Raw genomic sequence first — 13,348 nt, 5'->3', positions numbered from 1 at the left:
AGGCACACCCAGTAATGATCGGGCTTGATGGCTCTGATCAAAGTTTATAATAGGCAGTCAAGTGTGCAGTTATGCACAAATACTTCCCCCACATTCTTAGAGTATTCAGCAACAGGAAGTGTGCAGTTGATGGCGACCCCATGAAGAGTGTATAATCTTGTGTCACCCATAAGGTGCATATGCAGTAGCTGCTGAAATTAAATTACTGCAAAGGAGGCCAAACGGGCAGCAGGTTTCTGTTTTTACGATAAATACATCTTAAAATTAAAACCTAAAGAAGATGTGCATGTCTGTAAAAAAGTGCAATAACATTTGCACCCCATGTCAGCATAGGCCATCTGGGCAAGCTGTTTTGCAGGAGCACATTTGACACCTAAAAATATTGTTTAGTAGATACCAATTCTAATCGCACACTACACCCTACATGCGTTAGAGGCATGCAGAAGTAATTCAAAAATATAGACCATCTGTGGCATCTAAGCTCATACAACGGAGTTTCTGCCTATAACGTTACTAACAAAAAGTGTCCTTATGGAAGGTCAGCTTTCTGGCATTCTTGATTGCATGTGAGATTGCAGTCTCTTTTGTTTTAAGTAAATAGTTTGTCATGCCAATCAAAATAAATGTGGACTAATTCAACACTTGGAACAAGTGTACTAATGAAGAACATTAACATATTTAGTCCTGCAGAGGAACGATGAAATCCCATTGTATTATAGTATTACAGAACACAGTGCTTCCACGTTACAACCCCTAAATGATTATATTCAGCTTTCCTTTCACTGCATGTATTTAGGTAGATTGTGCTCTAATTCATGTTAGATACCTTACTTTATAACTACACATGAAACAATAACATGCTATACACCATATATTAGGATCTCCCGAGGGTGATATGCTATCTTTCTGATGGGTACAACTACCTGTGGATTCCTCACCTTATGAATTCGTCCCTGCGTCAGCATCCGACGGAAAGTCTTCTTCCTAGCTGTCCACGTCGACGAGGACGTCATAATGGCACGGCTCCACGTGACTCCGTCTGACATCAATGTGCCAATAAGAGGTCCTCGTCGGCGTACTGATGTCAGTTTTCCTTTTTTCCATGCCTTCGACGCCAACGTTTTTTCTTCCTGGCTCGTTGATAACTGTTGCGTTTTTTGGTGGTTACAATTTCGCCTCCAGAAAAGTCCGGTTTCAAGCCGTGTAGAGAATGCGGGGGTCGGATGTCAGTGACCGACCCTCATTCGGATTGTATTTGGTGCCTTAGTTCGGAGCATGATGTTGAAGGATGCTCTTCGTGCCAGAGCATGAATCCTAAAGCTCTGAAAGAGCGTGAGGCAAAGCTTTTCCTAGCAAAAGCGAAGAAGAAGGGCCATAAAAAGGATTCCTCCCATGCTTCACCTAAGAAGCATAAGAACCGGCGTCATCATGACTCTCGGCGCCGTCATGACTCTCGGTGCCGGTCGGAGCGGAGCCGGTCGAGGTCTCGGTCTTCTCGATGCCAGAAGACATGGGAGATGAGCCCTACTGTGACGCCTCAGCCTAGGAGTCCGGAGTTGTCGCCGGCGCCATCTGTCTTTGAGGTCGTTCATCATAGCCCTCAATTTTCGCCGGCGTCGAGGGAGCCTGATGTACAGCAGACCTCTGCTCAGCAATACCCGGCTTTCCCGGCTCCAGGGACGTATCCGGCTGCATTTTTTAATGCAATGTATGCCGTGTTTCAATCTATGGCCCCTGCTGGTGCACCGGTGGGTCCCACGGGGGCCATTGGCGTTTGGTTTGGGCTCTCCGACGCCGTACAACGCGGCTCCATTCATGCCCTTTTGCCCTATGGAGAATGTCGGATCGGCGCCAAGGGTATCCCCTAGGGGGAGTTCACCACTTGTGACGGTGGATCCACTATTGCGTCAGCCGACTCCATCACCGCGCCATCCGACGTCGATGATGTCTCCTTCCAGGCCGGCTCCATCGCCTTCCTGCCAACCGACTCCACGGAGGTCATCGTTGGACTCCGTGCCGGCGCCGGGTGAGCCTAGGAGTCATCCATCTCTTCCTGGGCCTTTCCGAGGTTCGAAGTCGTCGGCGTCAATGGACTTTTTATCGACGCCGGCCCTAGAGACACATCTTCGGTCTCGTAGGAAGGCATCAAGACTTTTGGAGGAGGAGGAGGAATATAGACAGCTGGAGGAAGGTGAGATTGAGCCTTCGGATGAGTTCCAGGGTCTGGCCACTGCAAGTGGTCTGGATACTTCCCCGGAGTGGGACATTGCGTCTCCGGGGGAGTTTACAAAAGAGGCCGCTTCCTTCCATACAGTGGTAAGGAAGGCAGCAGAATTTCTGGACTTGCCTTTGTCTGTGGCGGAGGTGAAAACTAACCTGCTCACAGAGGTACTGCATCCTTCTGCGTCCAGTGCTGACCCTTTGCTGCCTTTCAATGAGGCTTTAACTGAGCCTATATTGGACTTGTGGAAGAAACCAGTAACGACTCCTGCAGTGAACAGGGCAGTGGCGAGGAGACAGAGGGGCGCACCAGGGGATCCTGTTTTCCTGTCACGACATCAAACTCCGGAAAGCTTAGTAGTCCAGGCGTCTTGCTCTGCGAAGTCTGCTCCTGGAACATTCCCTGGAGTCCCAACTGATAGGAAGTCCAAGAGGATGGAGCAGTCTTCGAAGAAGATCTTTTCATCATGTAGTATGGCGCTTAAGGCTACTAATTCTACCTGTGTGCTGGGCAGGTACGTCCACGCCCTTATGAACTCCGCTAAGGAAATGGCAAAGGATCTGCCACAGGAGATGCAAAGGTCGTTTGGATCCCTTTTTATGGATGCGCAGGCAGCTGCACAACAAATTATACAATCTGGCCTTGGACACTTCGTATTCGATAGCCAGGGCCATGGGAACATCTGTGGCTACTAGGAGGCATGCCTGGTTAAGGTCCTCTGGTTTTTCATCGGATGTTCAATCCACCTTAATGGATCTACCATTTGATGGGGAAAAGCTGTTTGGAGACGGACTCTGCCCTTGAACGGTTTAAGGACTGTCGGGCGACAGCTACGTCTTTAGGCTTACAGACCTCTGCAGCAACATCTTATAGAGCTTTTCGCAGGTTTCGGGGGTTCACTTATGGCTCTGCCTTTCGGAGGTCGCAGTCCTTCGCCCAGCAGCCTGCCAATCCGCCCTATCGTGCCTTTAGAGGGCAGGTAGGGGTAGAGCCAGAGGGCCAGCCCAGCAGCGGTCATCTTCATCCTCCTCCTCCGGTGGACAACAGCAGAAGCAGCCCTAGTTTTCCCCACTTTATCATCCATACTTCTCCTGTAGGGGGAAGATTGAGTCTTTTTCTACAGAAGTGGAAGTCGATTACAACAGACTCATGGGTGTTAAGAATTGTGGAAAAAGGTTATGCTCTCCCCTTTCAGGAGTTCCCTCCTCCCTTCCCCCCCCGTCCCTCCTTTTGTTCAGAAGACCATCTTCTGTTGTTGCAACAGGAGGTTATAACCATGTTGTCAAAGGGCGCTATAGAGTTGGTGCCGTTGCAGGAAAGGGGTCAGGGGTGTTATGCAAGATATTTCCTGATTCCCAAAGTGGACGGTCGTCTAAGGCCAATCCTAGACTTGAGGATTTTGAATTTGTTCCTCAAGCAGGAAAAATTCAAAATGCTGACCCTAGCGCAGGTGCTATTGGCGTTGAACAAAGGAGACTGGATGGTGTCTGTCGACTTGCAGGATGCGTACTTTCATATTCCGATAATCAAGTCGCACAGGAAGTATCTCCGGTTTGTGGTCGGAACGCAACACTACCAGTTTGCGGTCCTTCCGTTTGGACTTACTTCAGCACCTCGGGTTTTTACAAAGGTGATAGCGGTTGTTGCAGCACATCTCAGAAGGAGGGAAGTAGCGTTTTTTCCCTACCTGGACGATTGGTTGATCAAAGCCAAGACTCCAGAGGTTGTGTTGTCTCATCTGCGAATGACAACCAAGTTGTTGTTCGATCTGGGATTTTCTGTAAATGTGCCCAAATCTCACCTGGAGCCCTCTCAACGCCTCCTGTTCATAGGGGCAGTACTGGACACAACATTGTTTCGGGCCTCCCCCCCGCCTCAGCGGGTTCGGGACATTCAGGCGCTGATTCCATTGTTTCAAATTGGAGCGGCAGTTCCAGTCCTCAAGCTGTTACGCCTGCTCAGTCTGTTTGCTTCTTGCATTCTGTTGGTCACTCAGGCTCGCTGGCATATGAGGGCTCTTCAGTGGTGCCTCCGCAGGCAGTGGTTCCAGCACAAAGGAGATCTCAGTGATTCAATAAAGATCTCCAAGGACGCTGTAGCGGATCTTCATTGGTGGACAGTGGACGGCAACCATTCCCAAGGAAAACCGTTTTCACTACCACCTCCGGTGGCCACAGTGATATCGGATGCTTCCACTCTAGGGTGGGGAGCTCATCTGGGGGACCTGCGGGTTAAGGGTCATTGGTCTCCAGCGGAACAGATGTTGCATATCAATCTGTTGGAATTGCGGGCGGTACGTTTGGCGCTCAAGGCCTTCCTCCCTTCCCTTTGCGGTCGGTCAGTTCAGATCTTAATAGACAACACTACCGCGATGTGGTATATAAACAAGCAGGGAGGAGTAGGGTCGTACCTTCTCTGCAGAGAAGCTCTGCGACTCCGGTCCTGGGCTCAGAACCATCAGATTTGCTTAATAGCGAATCATTTGGCCGGTGTTCTGAATGTACGTGCGGACGGTCTCAGTCGTCACTTCTCAATAGATCACAAGTGGCGTCTTCATCCAGACCTGGTCCTCTACATCTTCGGGATGTGGGTTACCCCTCAGGTGGATTTATTCGCCACTCGAGAGAACGCGCATTGCCCGCTGTTCTGCAGCCTCCAGTATCCGTTGCAAGGAGCATTGGGGGATGCGTTTCAGATGTCCTGGAGCGGCCTGTTGCTTTACGCGTTTCCCCCCATACCCTTTATGCCTTGGGTTCTGAGGAAGGTTCGTCAAGACCGGGCCCAAGTCATCTTAGTGGCTCCGGACTGGCTGAGAAGGGTATGGTATACAGACCTGCTTCAACTCTCTCAGTGCCCTCTGCTCCGTCTCCAGCTCAGGGCAGACCTCCTCTCACAGTCGCAGGGGCAGGTTCTACACCCCCACCTTCAGAGCCTGCACCTTCATGCCTGGAGATTGAACGGGGCAACCTGAGTTAATTTTCTATCCCACCGGATCTAGTGGATGTTATTCTATCGTCCAGGCGACACTCCACTAAATTCATTTATGCCGGTAGGTGGGCAAAATTTGTGGTTTGGTGTGGAGAGAATCAAAAAGATCCCTTGAAGGCCCACCTTTCAGATATTCTTTTGTTTGCTCTTAATTTAGCAAAGAAAGTCTGTACGGTAGCTACGGTTAAAGGTTATTTGGCAGCTCTTTCGGCTTTTCTTTGCCTTCCGGACCAACCTTCTTTGCTTAAATCTCCGATTGTAAATAGATTTATTAAAGGTTTAGTTAATAAGTTTCCTCCCACGCCCTTTCACATGCCTCAGTGGGACTTGAATCTGGTATTGACGTTTTTGATGGGTTCACCTTTCGAGCCCATGCATTCATGTCCGTTGAGATACTTGGTCTTAAAGACTGTTTTCTTGATTGCGATTACATCTGCTAGGAGGATTGGGGAGCTTCAAGCCCTTTCTGTTAAACCTCCCTTTACCATGTTTTTCCCTGATAAAGTGGTGTTAAAAAACCAGGGCGGCTTTTCTGCCAAAAGTTGTCACTCCTTTTCATATAGGGCAGTCTATTACCCTTCCCTCGTTCTACTCTCCTCCCCACCCCTCTAAAGATGAAGAGGGGCTCCATAGGCTGGACCCTAAGAGGGCGCTGAGTTTCTACCTGGAGAGGACAAAAGACTTTCGTCTGGGTGATCAGCTGTTCGTAGGGTATGTTGGACAGCGAAAGGGCAGAGCGGTCCAGAAACGAACAATCCCAGGTGGGTTATCCTGTGTATAAAAAATGTGTTACTCTCTCGCGAAGAAAGTTCCTCCTGAAGGTATCAGGGCCCATTCTACTAGGGCTAAGTCTGCTTCCTTGGCCCTAGCGAGAGGAGTTCCATTAGTAGACATATGCAAAGCGGCAACTTGGGCGTCCCTCCATACCTTCGTAAAACGTTATTGTTTGGACTCTGAAGTGAGGAGGGACGGTCATTTTGCTTGTTCAGTATTGCAAGATTACTTGGTGTAATCAGGCGGGCACCCACCACCGAGTGCGGTACAGCTTTGGGACTCTATTCATAAGGTGAGGAATCCACAAGTAGTTGTATCCATCAGAAGAACAAGTTACTTACCTTCAGTAACGCTTTTTCTGATGGATACACTAGCTACCTGTGGATTCCTCACAATCCCTCCCGCTTCCCTGTTGCCTGCCTGATTTCACGGTTATCTTGTAGTGGTTGATTTTTGCTTATCTGGAGATATGTTTTTATGTATATATATATATATATATTTTTATGTATCTATGTAAATATATGCGTTCAATGGAAAATGTTATTGTGTGTGTATATATATTTTTCTTTACCGTTTTTGATGGGTCGGTTCTCACCTGTTCGCCTCAAAGGCACGTAAAAAATGAGGTGAAACTGACGTCAGTACGCCGACGAGGACCTCTTATTGGCACGTTGACGTCAGACGGAGTCACGTGGAGCCCTGCCATTATGACGTCCTCGTCGACGTGGACAGCTAGGAAGAAGACTTTCCGTCGGATGCTGACGCAAGGACGAATTCATAAGGTGAGGAATCCACAGGTAGCTAGTGTATCCTTACCAAAGGTAAGTAACTTGTTCATCTCCATTGTTGAAGGATGAGGAGTAACCATGACCCACCCAAAGCTTCGCTTTGCTAGAAGCATGGCTTCTTTCAGCATTCAGCAATAACTGAACTGAATATTAGCAATAAGTAATTGTATTGTTAATACATGTTCCCTCTTCTTTTTCAATGTATTTACAGTGGGACTATACAAAGCACTGTCAAGCATTTGGACAACAACCCTCAGCAGGTGGCCAGATTTGGTGCCCAGCTAAAAACCCTTATAGGAGTATTAGCCGTATCATGTCACTTAGGACGGTAGGCAGCTCTCCAATGAACTAACTATCAGATCAAGGATCACAGAAAACTGTCACTGTAACCCCCATATTTTAGGATCCTTAAACAATAATCCCCCCCCAATATGGATCCACAATACAAAAAAACACTCAACGACCATAAGGTCCAAACCATCAGTTCTAGGGATTTAAGGGTAAACAGCAGTCTCATAGTAGTCCATCCTTCAAAAGTGGCATTGACTAATCTATATTCCCAGACCTGTAGAGGAGACCTCTCAAAGAAGTGCACATGTGTGCAGACCATACGTGCTCAAGAAGCCGGCTGCTGCAGCATGAAAAACTATGACTAAGTCACTTTGAGAAAACAAAAGAACACACAGAGAACCGGAAAATGGATTAAAATTAGGTAGGAAAATACTGCAGACTAAGCGTAAGCATGAAAACTGTCAGGCTGTTACTGTCAGGCGAATGTTTGGCCTTACAAAAGTGACAAAGGTAAATCCCACTGTGGATGCAAGATCCCCAACCTATTTACCCCACGAGAGAGCAAGAATGATAACTCTGCCACCAAATGCCACAAGGAACCTCCACTCTCGTGAAAACCAACGGGGGTAACCTCAGTATTTTTCATGGAATGTCTCAGCAATGATGGCTTTTCTGTTCGAGCTAAAAAAAGAATAACCATTTTAGAGTGAACAGATACGTTGTCATATTTGCCACCAGAAGCCCAGCACTAGTTGATCAGAGGACATTCCAGGCAAGAAACCCAGCAATAGCTAAGCCTAGAGCAGAAGTGAGAGAAAACTTTGAGTAAAGAAAGCACCAGTTTTTGAAAGCTCATTGACGCAAAGGAACATAATGTAAGAGCTGAATAAGCAAGAGCACCAGACTACGTTTAGCCTAAGCAGTTTCCATTAGAAGTATGCTTCCACTCATGTACAATCCCAAAGGAAGATGAATACTGGTAAACTGGCATGAAAGAAACAAGATCTGCACAAGAAGGTCAGTGGCATTCTACCCAACTCTTGCCATTTGAAATCAGATGAGAAGTCATGCATCTGGCACTGTAAGGACCTTTTGCCTCAGCATCTGTCACTTCAGAATCTGTTCCACAATTGATCCCGGTGCACTCCAAATCCCCGGCATTGTTGTAAACTCCACAGCAGATAGAGGCCTTCATCTAAGCCATGCTGCAGATTTGTAGACACTGGAACAGCTTCAAGCCCCATGCCCCAGCAGGGGAGTCCAGTTGCAGTTCAGCTCGCAGGCATTTTGTCAGCACTGACTGTCACCAAGAAACCCGTCACCCTGTGCTGACACCTGTCCTGAAATCTACTCTGGCACCAGGGTCTATGCCAGTCCCTTTTGTGTTGATGCCACTGCCATCTGTACCAAACCCAGTGCCAGACCTATGTTTCACTACGAAATCAAGCAGGCGCAGCTATCCATGACTTAGCATGATGCCTGGCCTCTTTTATGCCATCAGTTTTATCAGAGGCTACAATCTCCGTTTGGCTTTGATTCAGATGCAGTCAATGTGTCCCACAATGGTAACAAGGAGGTGGACAAACTGCTTCCCTGACAAGGACGTGGACAAACTCCTCCAGCCGCACTATGATGATGGTCTTTAGTTGCACGTCTACTATACAAGGGGGTTGATACCTCTCCAAAGACTGAGCTTAACTCTCCACCTGGTCCTCCAACAGAGGGAAGTGCTTTGTTGTGCACAAAGCAGCGAAAGTTCTCAATCTACAGCTGCCTACTGTTGAAATTAAATCAGATTTACTGATGGAAATCCTATGCCAGGGCCAGCCTACTCTGAGGCCCTACTTCCCTTTAATGATGCACTCATGGACATTCTTGTGGCCACTTGGACGCAACCATGCTTGGCACTTCCAGTCAGCTGGCCTGCCTCCAGACGACACAGGCTGGCCCCTGATGCTTAGGCTCGACACATGACTCCAAGACATGCAACTACTGCACCCAGATTAATTTTCAAAGGCTTTCCAAGATTGGATAGCAAAGCTGTAAATGGTGAAGCACTGGAAGGCTGCACACTTGTCCTGCTTCATTTCGAAGTTGCGAGTATGGACCCACTCTTGCTTCCAAAGCCGATCTTCCTTGCAGTCAAGGGCTTTGGGTAAGTCGAAGAAAAAAATAAAACAGTTCCAAGTGGAACTCATGGACTCTGCCTCCTACCACCACCCACGTTCTCAAGAGAAAGGTGCAAGAGTGTCACAGTACCTGCACCTTCAGGTATCGCCCTTGTTCAGCTGATCATCTGTTTCTATCCTTGGACCTATTGAACCCGAGTACCTAGGTCCATCAGCAACATTGCCACATGTTAAAGCATTTCACAAGACCATGCTTCACTTTTTTGGGAAGCTACTGATCTTTCTGGTGAGCCTTTGGGCCCCAGGGAACTGCAGGGCCCCCATTTAAGTTACAGTTTGCAAGTTTGCTCTTGACACCAACTGGGCCCCCGGGAACTGCTTTGGCTTCTGTACCAGCATCAGGAACAGTGCCAAGATCTGAACTGGCCACTCAAGCGTTGACGCAGGTACCAATGCCACCAAGGAGGATCCACAACCCTATTTGTTGTCCTACACCAAGCTGGTTTTGTCTTGACTGAGGTCATGTTCAGATCTTGATATACCACAGCCTATATTTAATCCTATCAGACTCAGACACAATGCCACTATAGTGCAACTGCTCTCAAACATTACACCAACTTTTTGGTTCAGACTCTGATCAGAGCCAGCCCTATGGAGACGAGTGTGGTGATGGGGGAAGAGTTTTCCCTACTCTATGATGACAAACGGTGGTACATGGACATACTGGATGCCAGTGGGCTGGCCTCCTCACTCAACACTGGAGGCCAGATTTGGTGCCCAACTGAGGAACTTCATTGCGGCACTCAGCAGTTTTGCAAAATACATCTTTACAGGCAGGTCTTGCAAATTGTCTGACAGGGCTATGCCCTGCTATCTCGTTTCAACCCACCATGCCTGCTCCCTACACCAGAAAACTTCTTGGAGGTCCCTATGTCTGTTGTAGTATGGGCTTTTTTGTCCAAAGGTGTCATAGAGATGGTGCTGGCCGCGAAAGTAGGGACTGGGTGCTACTCTGCTACTTTCTTGAGTCAATCCTCATTCTCACAAGGCATTTCTGTACAAGGACAAATTCAAAATGCTTATCCAGGCCTATATTCCATCTGCCCTGGATCAAAGGGACAGGATGGTGGTGCTGGATACTTATTTTCACATCCCCATTCTGCAGGCCCACAGACCCTACTTGCGGTTCAAGTTGGGCCACAAGCACTTTTAGTTTGCTATGCTCTCTTTTAGCCTCACAGTGCCCCTCAGTGTTCACAAAGGGGATGGCGATGATTGCTGCCCACCTTCTAAGGTCGGGGTTGCCAGTCATCCCCCTAACTCCATTTACAGACTTGTGAGTTAGCTCACACCTCAAATACGGTATCCCCTTGCAGCAGTAGCGGCATATCTGCAAAACAGGCAATACCTAACATTGTTCAAAATACCTGTAATTAAGGCATTTATCCAAGGTCTCAAAAGAGTAATTCCACCTAGGGTGCCTCCAGCACCAATACGGGACCATAATATTGTACTTACCAGACTTATGGGTCCACCATTTCAGCCTTTGCATAACTGTCCAATCCAATTTTTATCTTGGAAAAAAGCATTTCTGGTAGCAATCACCTCACTAAGATTTGTGAGTGAGCTTCGGGCATTAACTTTGGAGGAACCTTTTTTCCAAATACATAAAGATTGGGTAGTCCTCTGTACCACCCCAAAAGTTCTTCCAAAGGTTGTTTTTCACATTACACCTAAACCAATCACTTGAATTTCAGGTTTTCTTCCCCTAATCAGATTCAGTTGCAGAAAGAGCTCCACACAGAGCTCTTCACACTTAAGATGTTAAAAGAGCATTCAATTACTATATTGATAGAAATAAAGATTTTCACAAAACTAAGCAACTCTTTATTGCTTTCTCACCTCGACACACAGGAAAAGCAATATCTAAAGTAGGTATTTCAAGATGGAGGATTAAATGTATACAAACCAGCTATGTTAAAGCTAACAGAGTTTTACCCACACCTCCTAGAGCACACTCAACTCGTAAAATAGGTGCATCTATTGCTTTCATGGGTAATATACCAATAGCTGACATTTGCAAAGCAGCCACATGGTCAAATCAGCACACCTTTATTAAACACTTAGGGGGTCATTACGACCTCTGCGGTCTTGGAAAAAGACCGCCAAGGCCGTGGGAGACAGAATACCGCCATTGCCGGCGGTATTCCTGTCTCCCTATTATGACATTTCTGCTGGGCCAACGGACGGTAACAGTGTTACCGTCCGCTGGCCCAGCGGAAATGTCACATCAACATTGCAGCCGGCTCGTAATAGAGCCGGCGGCAATGCTGATGCGCAGCGGGTGCAATAGCACCCGTCGCGCATTTCACTGCCCGAAATTCGGGCAGTGAAATGCGCGACGGGGCTATGCCTGGGGGCCCCTGCACTGGCCATGCCAAGTGCATGGGCAGTCCAGGGGCACCCCAAGTCCCCTTACCGCCAGCCTTTCAATGGCAGAATCCTGGCGGTATATTGGAGGGGCCGGCAGTATGGCCGTGGCAATTGCGCCACGGTCATAATTGCTGCTGGTGTTACCGCCACCTTACTGCCGGCCGCCAGGGTCGTAATGACCCCCTTAATGTTTGATGTACTAGCACTACATCAAGCAAATGTTAAAAAAGTAGTGCTTCATACTCTTTTTCAGACAACTGCAACACTAACGGGCTAACCACCGCATTTGGAGGGCACTGCTTTATAGTCTATGCAAAGCATGTGTATCTACAGCCACACATTCCATTGAATGGATTATGTTACTTACCCTGTAGGCGTCTGTTTGTGGCATGTAGTGCTGTAGATTCACATGCACCCGTCCTCCTCCCCGGACGACGGTGGTTGTTGCAGTATGAGCTTACACTTCATATGCATGGACATCTTTCTAACAATCTGCTCACACTCCATTCTCACCCGTCTGCGGGAAAACAATATAACAATGGAGTTGATGCCCATGTGCAGTATCACCGAGATGAGGGGTCACTTTACCTTGTGACTCCAACTACTTCTTCGAAGAAAAACAACTTGCACACATCCTGACCCAACACTAGATGGCAGAAGTATGCATAGCATGTGAACCACCAGTAGGTAATCTACATAAACACACACTTATTAATGTTAAAAGAGGATTGGGAAATGAAGGAAAACAAATGAGTAGGAGAGATGAGATAATGAGGTAGGCTTTTAATGGTGCGTCTTAGTGGCAGTTTTGAAGGAGAAAAGAGAGGAGACTAAGCACAATTCTGAAGGGATCAGGTTCCAGTAATATAGCTATTAGATGAAAAGAACAGAACAGCCATGTAGAAGAGTGAGTTTTATGAGTAACTATTGGCCTTAAATTGGATCTGCAAATGTTGCATGGAGGCACATGTTGGATTAAAATAGGAGCTACGTTTAGGGTATAGACCAGTAAGGGATATTTATACACAGATCAGTAGTTTGTGAACCACATTTTTGTTTGCTGTGAGCTATTTATATTTGTGATGACATTGAGAAGAAGTGGTGTGGACACCAAAACCGATAATCAAATGAACCCCAGTGGTTTCAAACACCCCATGTTTTACCTTGGTAGCTCGGCCCCTTCACTCAAGTTGATCCAGCTGCTAGAGACATCGCCCTCTTCCCTTTATCACATCCAATTAGCAGTGTATAACAAATTCGATCATGTAATGACTGGGACCACTCTATAATTGAGCTCTAGATCAATGAAAAATTTAGAAGATTTAGTACAGGAAATCTCTTTAAGCCTTACAGAAAATGTAATAAGGAACGTCATAAAGACTCAGTTACAGAAATCCAAAATGAGCACCTGAAATAATAATCCTAATAATCAGCTATATCCTAGGTTAAATGCTAAATTCATAGAGTTCTGACAACACTCTGTGGAAGTAAAATCCAATACATCCATCTCAGGAGTAAAATGAGAAGCACTCCCAACCACCCAAAGTCCTCAAACTGGGGTTTATTAGACACAATTTATGCTTAGGAAATTTGCAGAACTACAGATTCAGCATGGCATGATCATGGTCACTCTGAGCTAATCAGAATAAAAAGCGTCACAAACATTAATTATTAACTCTAACCCATTTCTTTTGGTAAAGTAAATCTCCCCACGCCCCCTTAGC

General features: G+C 47.0%; 1 protein-coding gene across 1 annotated transcript in view; it reads left to right on the top strand.

The window, feature by feature from the left end:
* Window positions 1–13,348, top strand: part of EEIG2 (EEIG family member 2) — a 290,983-nt gene that overhangs the window by 230,894 nt on the left and 46,741 nt on the right. The window lies entirely within an intron of this gene.

Source organism: Pleurodeles waltl, chromosome 4_2 (genome assembly GCF_031143425.1).
Source record: "Pleurodeles waltl isolate 20211129_DDA chromosome 4_2, aPleWal1.hap1.20221129, whole genome shotgun sequence".
NCBI classification, from domain to species: Eukaryota; Metazoa; Chordata; class Amphibia; order Caudata; family Salamandridae; genus Pleurodeles; species Pleurodeles waltl.
This window is presented reverse-complemented; position numbering and strand designations above follow the sequence as displayed.